Raw genomic sequence first — 10,591 nt, forward strand, 5'->3', positions numbered from 1 at the left:
TCCCTCTCCACCTAGGTCCCTTCTCCATCAAGGTCCCTCTCCACCTAGGCCCCTTCTCCATCAAGGTCCCTCTCCACCTAGGCCCCTTCTCCATCAAGGTCTTTCCATTTAGGCCCCTTCTCCACCTCGGCCTCCTCTCCAAGTAAGCCCCTTGTCCATCAAGGTCCCTCTCCACCGCGTCCCCTCTCCAGCCGAGCCTCCTCTCCATCTAGGTCCCTCTGTTCCGCAGCCCCTCCGCACCGCGGCCCAGCTCGCTCCCCGCGCTCTCCCTCCTCCTCTCCCCCGCCCTCCCTCCCGGGACAGGGGCGGCGCAGCAGGGGGCGCTGCGCGGGCCACCGTGCGGGCGGCGGGCGGGGGCGGCGCGGAGGCGGAGGCGGCGGCGGCGGGGGGCGGGGAGCCGAGCGCGGGCGGGAGGCGGCGGCGAGCCACAGCGCCGAGGCTCCAGCGAGCGCCGAGGAGCGGGAGGAGGAGGAGGAGGCAGAGGCAGGAGCGCAGAGCGCCGAGCCCCGCGCCGCCGCCGCGCAATCCGCCGCCATCCGCCGCCCCCGCGCCCGGCCGCCGCCCGACCGCCATCGCCCGGGCCCGTCGCGCGCGGACGCAGACCAGGTGGGCTGGGGCCGGGGCCGGGGCCGGGACCGGGGCCGGGGTTGCGCTTTGTCTCCGCGGCGGTGCGCTGCGGCGGGCGCGGGGCTGCGGCCTGGGCGGCCTGCTCGGCGCTTCCCAGCTCGCCATTGTTGTGTCTTCGCGGCCAGGGCGGGAGGACGGCGGGCCGGGCGGGGCCGGGCAAGGCTCGCGGTCGGGATCGAGCCCGAGGGCTCTCCTGCGCCCGGGGACGGCGGCCTCGTCGGCCGGGGCGGGGGACGCGGGACCCCGAGGCCGCCCGGAACCGCAGGCCGAGCGCCGCCCCGGTTCGGGTGGGTTCGGCTGCGGGAAGCGGGGTGGTGTTTTCACGGCACCCGGAGCCGCTGCTAAAAATGTTTAATAATAAACAGGATGTCGCTGCTTGGGGCCTGCCAGGTTGATTTTCGTTTTTTTTTTTCTTCGTCTACCTTTTAAGAGAGAAATGCAGACCTATTGAGATAGATGGTGGGCCTCTCTGGAGAGGATCTGCCTGCATAAAAGTGGATGCTGCTGCCTTCCTTTCTTCTTTGTAAAATATCGTGGGGAGACGAAGCCCACTGTTAGGCGAGAATAGGTGTCGCCCCCCTTCCCCAGGCAATGGTGAGCTTGAAGGAAGTGGGAGAAGGGGGGCGCCGATGCTCTCCGGAGTGTCATTTGCTAAATGGCTGCCTGGGAGAAACCTTTATAAAGCTGTCTTTTGCAGGATAGTTCAATTTCACCTACGGTTTTCCTTTCCTGGAAAGGTTAGCGTGTGTTTCGGTGTGTTGTCTGTTTGCATTGCATATCTTACTTGGGTTTTCAGGCCGTCTGTCTGAAGCCTCAGCGCCCTTTCTCAGCAGTACAACCGCAGGGCCTTGCTTTGTATCGTAATGTCTGCACCGTCGTGGTGCAAGCTGGGACCTGAGGGGTACAGGCAGTGGACTGGGATGCTTGCTGCCACCGAGGGACTCCTCAGCCGTCACAGGCAGGGAGGCATGACTTGGCCTGCCGTCGGTGCTCTGTAGTTACCCTGTGCTGTCAACCTAAGACAGAAGGCTGGCCACTTGTGGTGTCATCCATGCTGGGGCATGCCACAGGTGCTGGCTTGAAGTGGCAGCATTGGAGAAGGGATTCAAAACATTGGGGGATGTAGGACTGCTGGAAGTTCCAGGCTAGCCTGGGCTACATGGTGAAAACCCAACAAAATACCCACATTCTTAGGTACTTTGGTCAGTGCTGGGTCTCTGTGGGGAGGAGGCACGGGCGGCGTTTGTAGCTCTCTTCCAGCCCACCGAAATTGTACAGGATAAATAGAAGAGACAGGCACTAGGGAGTCTTGACTTTGGAAGGGAACTGCCCTCCTTGGGGATGGGCAAATAATTGTTTGGGGAGCCTTCAGCTTGTTCAGGCAAGTGTGCCTCTTGGAGCCATGTTCGGGTCCTCTTGAGTGACTTGGCCCTAGTCCCTGAGCCCCAGCTCCTGCATCTATAAAATGGGAATAATAAGACTTGTGCTGTATCTCGTGGGAGCCTCAGGTAAGGTTCCCAGCAGAGCGTTTCTGTCCTGGGAAGGTGGTAGATGTGTACATTCTCTCAGGTTCTTTGGTTTTACTTGTTCCTTTTAATTCCTGACTTTTCCTCCTGTTGTGGCTTGTGGAATTGGGGACCCCCTGAAAATGTTGTGACCAGCAAATTGTTTCTGGGCTGGCTTAAAGGTCCAGGGGAGCTCAGCCAGATTCTGCTGCTAATGGGAGACCATGGAAGGGTTTCAGATAATGAATGGGGAGACAGATACTGGTCTCACTCTGTGTGATGCCGGAGGCCTGGCTTTCCTTTTGGAGAGGCCTGATTAACTTGCTGGTGTCCAGTTGGATAGACAGTGACTTGCAGTCTGGGAGGGAGGTGTGTGTGTGTGTGTGTGTGTGTCGCTTCATTTGCCTTAATCATTTGCTGAATTTAAGGTGCTTCCATGTTCCCTCCAGGGCCTTTTATACGCTTGCCATTTGGCTCATCCTGGCTGGCTGACCTCCCTTGCCAGTCTGGTCCTGGCCTGCCTGTGGCTGGTGGATTAGGGAAGGTTGAAGTCTACTGTCCCTGGCCCCAGGATTTTAATTCCTGGAGGCCGCTGCTCGTGTGGGGCCTGCTCTGGTCCTTCCCACTCTTCCGTGGGAAGGAGAGGGTGAGGAAGGGGAAATCCCTGGGCACTTGAGAGTCTGAAGCCCTAGGAGAGTGGAGTTTCTGGAATGGCCGGTCAGAACTGGTTCCTGAGCCTTGGCTTTGCTCAGCCACCCTCCATCCTGTTTGAATTTCGACTCTCCTCTCCCACCCCCGCCCCGTTTCTTTTTCTCAGAAAGATTATTTTATTGTCTTTTAAAGCTCCCCCCCCCCCACTTTGCCTCACACGGAGTACCAGCTCCCAGCTAAAGGCTGTGGGTTGGTTCCATCTCCCTTTGTTCCAGCGTTTAAGATTGATCATTTCGGGGTTAGTTTCTATTTCAAACCAGAATAGGCTGGGAGGTCCAGTGCACACATTTCTAAATTCCATAATGAGGCTCCTCTGCTGTCAAATGTTCAGATCAAGTTACAGGCCAGCAGGTATTAATAGGACCTGGCCGGAACAGGTCTTAAAACAGTACAGTTTTTTTTTTTTTTCTCTTAAAAAAAAAGAAGAAAAGAAAGAATATTTCCAGCAGACATCTGTTGGACTCTGTGCTGTGAGCCTTGTTTTGTTTGCTTTTGAAACGAGTGTTGTATACAAAGGCAGGACTAAGTGAGTTTAAGACTTCTTTTGAATTATAGTCGATTACATTTATTGTGTGTGTTTCTGCTTGTGTCCCATAGTCCTCCAGTGGTGGTCCCAGGGCAACCTGTGGGAGTTGGCTCTAGCTTTCTATCCCGTGGTTCCTCAGGATCAAACTCAGGTTGTCAGGCTTGGCCGCAGTCACCCTTACTACTGAGCCAACCCTCAGCCTTCAGTCATTATTATTTTTATTTATTATTATTACTAATTGGGTTTGGATAGACTTGGGAACGTTGGGATGGGGCCACAAAGGGCTAGTGGTGCTGGAAGCAGTGGGGAGAGATAGGTGGTTAGCCTCCTGGAGCCGGGGACGTTGTTTACCACGAGCCTTTAGGTTTCATAGGGCCCCTTTGGCATGGTCACCTGGGAGCAGGCAGACCTGGGCCTCACCACAGGTGACCCTGTTGTTTACATAGGCGGGCCTGTGGGAAATCTGTGCTCCGGAAGGGTTTGCCTCGGTGACTTACTTGATTGAGCTTCGTTTTCCGTTGTAGTTTTCCCCCTTCTGTTATAATCTTTCCAGAACTTCATGGATTCTGTAGAGATGCTGGTGTGTGGGGCTTCTCATGGTGGTAGGAGGTGGCTATGAAGGGTGAAGTCCACCTCCAGGGGCATGTTTGCCTTTGTGCCCGTCTGTCTGTCTCCTCCCCCCCCCCCCCCCCCCCCCCCCCCCCCTCCTTCTCCCCCCCCCCCCCCCCCCCCAGGTCCTTTCTCCCTTCTCTCCGACCATTGGCTTCTTCCTCTTTGACTCTGGGAGAAGCCAATAAAAAACATTAGAAAACACAAGGATTACTAAGAACATACAGATACAATTCACCTACCCCACCCGCTAACAGAGAATTGCCGTGAGTGTCCTGGCGTCTTCGCGACTGCAACATTCTACACACATGCACTGTGCACAGCTGACAGCTTGGTTTCTCCTGTGAATGTTGTGTTTCATGTATCTGCTGATTTATTTCATCTTGCAGTTTGCTAGGCATTTCAGTTGTTGTTACCCGTTTTTCCCCTCCTGAGACTTTTCTGTCGTGGTGTTTATCTCTGGCTATCTTCCTTCCTGCAGTGGCTTTCCTAAGGTTGAAGGCTGTGAGATCTATTCTGGTTTTTTTTTTTTTTTTTTTTGAAGTCTTCTCTTTTGAGACAGGGTTTTTCTGGGCAGTCCTGGCTGTCCTGGAACTCGCTCTGTAGACCAGCTCTAGCCTCGAACAGAGGTCCATCTGCCTCTGCCTCCCGCGTGCTGGCGTTAAAGCTGCTCGCCACCACGTTGAGCTCTTCTCAAGTTTTCAGTCCCCTTCCTCTTTCATGATGAACATGAAATGGCTTCCGTCATGAGCCACCGGGTTCTGGGTGGTTCTGTCTGGGTCAGGATATTTTTTATTTTTTTTTTTAAGGTTTATTTTTATTATTTTGATGTTTATCTGTGTGCATGTGTGGGCATGGAGCTGCAGTGCCAGAAGGGTGTTGAACGCATTGGAGCTGGAATTAGCCTGGTGTGTCTGCTAGGAGCAAAGAAAATAACTGGTTTGAATGTTTCTCTATCTCCCCAGACCCTGGTTCAAGGTCTTCATCACATGCTAGATTGAGTGTAGACAAGGCGTTTGTCTCAATCCTTCTGGAAATAGCGGGGTATGGGTCACCGGCAGGAAGCACTTCCTAAGAGAGGCTTTGGGGGGAATGTCCCAACCTGTCATCACTTCTTTTTTTGATGTGTGCAGATCAAAGGTGTGAGCCACCGCCCCAGCCAGAGGGTGGATGGTGGTGTCTCTTTGAGACAGAATCTCTCTTTGTAACCTTACATGGGGCCTGCTATCCACTTTGTAGGCCAGGCCGGCCTCAAGCTCACAGAGATCTGCCCGTTTCTGCCTCCTGAGTGCTGGTGATAAAAGTGGGCCGAGGATTTGGCTGTGTAACGCAGGCTGGCTTTTCCGTGGCCATCCTGCCTCCACTTCCCATGGACCAAGATCACAGTGTGTGCTGGCATTTGCTTCTGCTTTTCTTCATTACTCATTTACAATTTGTAAATAAAGTTTTAAAAATACCTTTTGCTTGAATGTTTGTGTGTCTGTGTACAGTGTACGTGCACATGTGAGTGTGTGCCTGCGTGCTTCTGGAGGTTTGAGGTTCAATTTCATGTCTTCCGGATCACTCTTTCTTCCCCTCAAATGAGACCTGGTCTCACCTGAACCCAGCACCCACTGCTCTGGCCACTCTAGGTGCACTGGATTGCAGAATGCCCGCCCACCTGACCTTTGTGGGGTACTGGGCGTTTGAACTCTGGGTCTCAGGTTTGTGCAGCAGGTACTTTACACACAGAACCATCTCCCTGACCCCTATTGTGTTAAAATGTGTCATTTGTAAGTGTCCAGTTCAGTGGCGTGAGGTCTAGTCACAGGAGCACACACTCATTACCAGCCACAGTCCTCCCGAACCGCAGCCATCCGTAAGAGATTGAGTCTTCTCCCAGCCGCAGGCAGCCACCCGCCGCTGTTGGCTTCCTGTGAATTTGACTGTTCTGGGTCCCTTGTATAAGCAGGATCACCCTCCGTTCATCGGGTTGTTACTAGCTTGCTTTATTTAGCATGCTCATTCCGTGCTGTGGTAGGCTCCAGAACTTCCTGAGGCTGAGGCAGGAATTTGGGGATAGTCTGGTCTGCAGAGCCAGATCTTATCTTAAAAACAAACATGGCGAGCGAGTGGCTGGCTCGGCAGGTAAAGGTGCAAGCCACGTGACAGTGCCAGCCTGATGGCCTGAGTTCAGTGCTCGAAATCCAGGTAAGGCAGGAGAGAACCAAGCCTCAGTACTTGTCCCCTGACCTCCACATACAAGAGGTGGCGGGCCTGTCCCACTCCCCAGCACACGTGCACACACTGTTTTGCACACATATGTACTACATTTTCTTCATCCGTCCGTCCATCCATCCATCTGTAGATGACAGCTTGTAAGCACATCTGTTTTGAATCTGTGGGACTTGTTTACTCCCGTGTGAGTGTGCTCCCAGGGTCCCCTGTAAGAGGGATGCACCACTCTAGAGTTGTGTAAGAGGGTCTCACAAGAGGCCACCAGCGTCAGCTTCATTCAGCCTGGGAAATCGGGAGTGGTGCTCTGGCGTTTGTGGCAGAATTGAAATAAGCACCCACTTGGAAACAGTGCACCGAGGCCTGGGGTGATGAAAACGGGTTTTACATTGAAATCAGAAACTACAGATCCCTGGAGAGAGCCCATGCTTTTCAGGCTACTGAGGCCCTTTTGAATGTGGACATTCTGTAAGTACCCAACTTCCCAGCATGCCTTGGGTCATGCTTTTGTACAAATGAAGGAAGGGATGGAAGAAGGGGCTGTGGCCAGCGCCCTTACCCAGGTTCCTTTGTGTTCTCCAGAGCCCTTTTGGGCAGGTGGTGTTTACAGACAGTCCAGGGCTTAAAGAACAGCTCTGTTCCCACAAGGACAGAAAATACAGGCCTGTCTGGGAGGGGCTAGGCCGCTCCTGCCGGGGTGACCTGTCTGGGGGACTGAATGTGCTCAGTGTTTAGGAGTCATTAGGGAGAGCAGGGGGTGGTTTTGAGACACAATGCGACATTTTCTGGTGTTTATTTTTCTGGCAAATTAATTTAAAAAGTACATATGTATATATACAATACCGGTTTACACACAAGAAGGCAAAGGGGATGCACAAAGAGGAGTACAAGTGTGCCCCCACTGGCCTCCCGGCGGGAAGCACTGTTTACATTTGGCTGTGTTTATCCTACCAGACTCAGTATAGTAGTAAATGTAGGCTTAAAGGGCTTAAGGAAAGGCTGTTTCAGAAAACAGACTGGGGGCGCTGGGGGTGGGGGCATGGGGGGAGCCAGAGTGCAGCTGAGGGCCTGGGGTGCAGTTTAGAAGCAGAGCACACAAGGTCTTGGATTTTGGGTCCAACATTGAAAAACAAACAATTCAACAATGGAGTCACCTGTCCATATCAAAAGGTGCGTTTCAAACATACTAAGGGTTTCTCCTTAATAATAGAAACAGATATATTCTTAATATTTTAGACATTATGCTTACTAGTTTTTAAAAAATGTACAAATGTATAGAAAACAAAACAAAATAGCTCAGTCATCTAAAAATAGCTCAGTCCCATGGCCCAGATATTCCCAGTAGACTTATTATTATTATTATTTTTAAAGGTTTCACTGGCTGGCCTGGGACTGGCTTTATATACAGGTAACCTTTAGCTCACAAAGGTCCACCTCCCTCCACCTCCTGAGTGCTGGGATTAAAGGCATGAGCCACCATGCCCAGCTTAATGTACGTATTAACAGGCATAGTGGCATGAGCCTTCTCAGCACTCAGCAGGCAAAAGTAAAAATTGTTTTAAAAAAACTTTATTTACAAGTTGTAAAACATATAATGAAGAAAAGTGGGACGAAGATGGTAGCGCACAGTGTAATCTTGGTACTTGGGAAGTGGAGGCAGGAGGATTGCCATTCAGAGCTAACCTGGGTTACATCATCAGGCATTGTAGCTCCCACCTTTGACACCAGTGTTGGAGAGGCAGGGGGAATCTCTGAGTTCCAGGCCAGCCATGGCTCCATAGTGAGGGAGTGTGCCCGTGGTGTGGTGCGTGGTGTGGTGCGTAGAGGGTCATTGCAGCTGCTGCTGCTTGAGCGGCCTTTTGTTAAGGACCTTTTCCTTCATGCAGCTCTTTGTGTTTGATGGAGGTGTGAGGGGCTGTTCTCCCTTGTGAGGCCCTTTGCACTGAGGTGAGAGGTTGTGACCTGCTGGTCTGTGTGCAGGGCCATGGCAGAAGCTGCTCTGGTGTGTCAGGTGAGGACCCGCAGGGTGTAGTGGGACACAGGGCCAGTTTGAGATAACCCTGATGTTAACTCTGGCCTTTTCTTCCTGGCTCCTGGTGCAGGCAGGTCAGAGCCGGCGTCCCTTTGGAGTTCTCTGGGGGCCCTTTGGTGGTGTACAGTCGCCAGTGGAATGTTTTTATGCTGAGCCTCCTTCAGATCTCCTGTTGACTAGATTCCCCCCAACTCCTGTTGTGTGTGTGTGTGTGTGTGTGTGTAGGCATGCACACCACTGTGCATGTGTGGTTAGATGACAACTTAAGGGAGTTGTTCCTTCCTCCCAGGTAGGGTCCAGGGATTGAACCTGAGTTGTCAGGTTTGGCTGCAAGTACCTTTACTTGCTGAGCTATCTCGCTGGCCCCACTTTTTAAAAATACCTTCTTCTTCTGAGTCAGGGTCTAGTGTTGTGTAGGTTGGCCTTTAGTTCGGCGCCATGGTCGTCCCTGCGTGTTGTTTCTGTGAACTTAAACCTGGGAGTTTATTGGAGGAGAGGCATGGCCGCAACCCCACCTGCTGCCCTCTGGGGTGACCTGCTTTGGGGGCCACTGCTTTCAAGTCCATGGGTTCTAACACGAGCCGGTGACCTGGGGCCAGTTATTTTTAATCTTACTCTGTTCTGCTTGCTTGCAGAATGCTGTAGCTGCACTAGGCCTTCATAGAAGGGAGGAGGTTTGGAAGGTCATGTACTTAAACCTTTATAAGGTACCTGGCACAAGGCAAGCGGGCTCTCAATAAACAGGAGAGCTATTAATGGCCCTGAACCCAGCACTCAAGGAGGGCCTAGGGGTTTGGAGTAGGCAGGCTGTACACTTGGGACTCATTTGTTTACTGGATGCTGAGGCTTCTAAACTCAGCTGCAGACCAGGATCCAGCAGCCCTGCCTTTTCCTCTGGCAGCCCTGACCTCTCAACCCGAATTGGCTTTATTGGGAAGCAGGTGCCCTGGGCTCTTTCCGCCATTCCCACCTCCAAGAACTCCACTGCCATCTTTTCCAGCCAGTGCGGGTGTTGGTCGCTGGCTGGTGCCCCTCTAGGAGCCTTTCCTCTGGGGGAAGGAGTGAAGGCAGGTGGGGACTCAGTCTGTGCAGAGGCTCTGCAGCTAGCTGGCCACAGTTCTCATGCGGTTTCCAGTAATGAGAAACTCTCTTAGCCCGCTCATCTGCCTGCTGTAGGACTGAACACATGATCTCTTAGTTCCTGGAGACTCCGTTTCTTTAGCTGATCAGTATGGATGCAGCCTGTCTCATGTTGCCAGTTGTCATATTGCACTGCCGTGTGCATTGACACATGCCTGGACATACTGGTGCAGGGTGGGGGACTTGGTCAATCAGCAATGGTATATGGTACGGTTCTGCATTTATTTACTTCACTGAGATACCCCCAAAGCAAGGCATCAGTGAACATCCAAACCTGTTACAAAAATCTAAAGCCTCACATAGCAAGGGGAGCAGCAGATGAAAGCCATCCCCCCCTTTCACCCAGAGGACTTCTGTCCTGAGAACAGTCCCGGGCAGGGCTGCTCTAGCTACAAGAACTCTGAGCCTGTGACACCCAGCGTGCTTCTGCCTGCCTTCATGTAAAAGACCTGTGGGATGTGCTTCCCTTGGGACGAACCCACTGTGCTCTCTGCACATTCTGGATGAATCATGGTGCTGGGCTGGCCAAGTTCACTGGGAACAAAGAATAGATTTAATTAGCTGATGAGTTCTACTCTCCTGAGATGTCAGGGCTCACCATTTGATGCTGACATTCAAGGTGGGAGGGGGGTGGGACAGGACAAGGTGGACCAAGTTGCTGAGATGTGGTCTGGTTGGATAAGATTTTATAGGCAGACAGGTGTGATGGCAGGTCTGTTTGTGTGATAAATGTCTGGGTATATGCTGTGATTTTTTTTTTTTTAAATTTTTTTTTTTTTTTAATTTGTGGTTTTTCGAGATAGGGTTTCTCTGTGTGGCCTGGAACTCTCTCTATAGACCAGACTTGCCTCTGCGTCCCCAATTTGGGATTAAAGGTGTGTTCTGTGATTTTTTTTTTTTTAATATTTTTGTTTTATGTGTATGACTCTATCTTGCCTGCATGTGTGCACCACATGCATGCAGTACCCAAGAAGGCCAGAAGAGGGTGCTAGATTTTTCCTGGGGATGGCGTTACAGAAAGTTGTTAGCTGCCTTGTGGGTGCTGGGAATGGAACCTAGGTCCTCTGCAAAATAAGCCACTGTTCGAAACTGCTAAGCAGGCTCCCCATCCCTGGCTGTGATCTATCTATCTATCTTTCTTTCTTTCTTTCTTTCTTTCTTTCTTTCTTTCTTTCTTTCTTTCCTTCCTTCCTTCCTTCCTTCCTTCCTTCCTTCCTTCCTTCCTTT

The 10,591-nt window shown here is 52.1% G+C and overlaps 1 protein-coding gene across 4 annotated transcripts in view; it reads left to right on the forward strand.

Moving 5' to 3' along the window:
• The first annotated feature begins 547 nt into the window (after positions 1–547).
• Prrc2b (proline rich coiled-coil 2B) overlaps positions 548–10,591 on the forward strand; it is a 76,460-nt gene continuing 66,416 nt past the window's right edge. For all 4 annotated transcript variants that reach the window (XM_021191948.2, XM_029537061.1, XM_029537062.1 and 1 more), the window contains exon 1: positions 548–606. The gene's annotated coding sequence lies outside the window, so the exon portion shown is untranslated. The remainder of the gene's footprint in view (positions 607–10,591) is intronic.

This window comes from Mus pahari, chromosome 3 (assembly GCF_900095145.1).
Source record: "Mus pahari chromosome 3, PAHARI_EIJ_v1.1, whole genome shotgun sequence".
Lineage (NCBI taxonomy): Eukaryota > Metazoa > Chordata > Mammalia > Rodentia > Muridae > Mus > Mus pahari.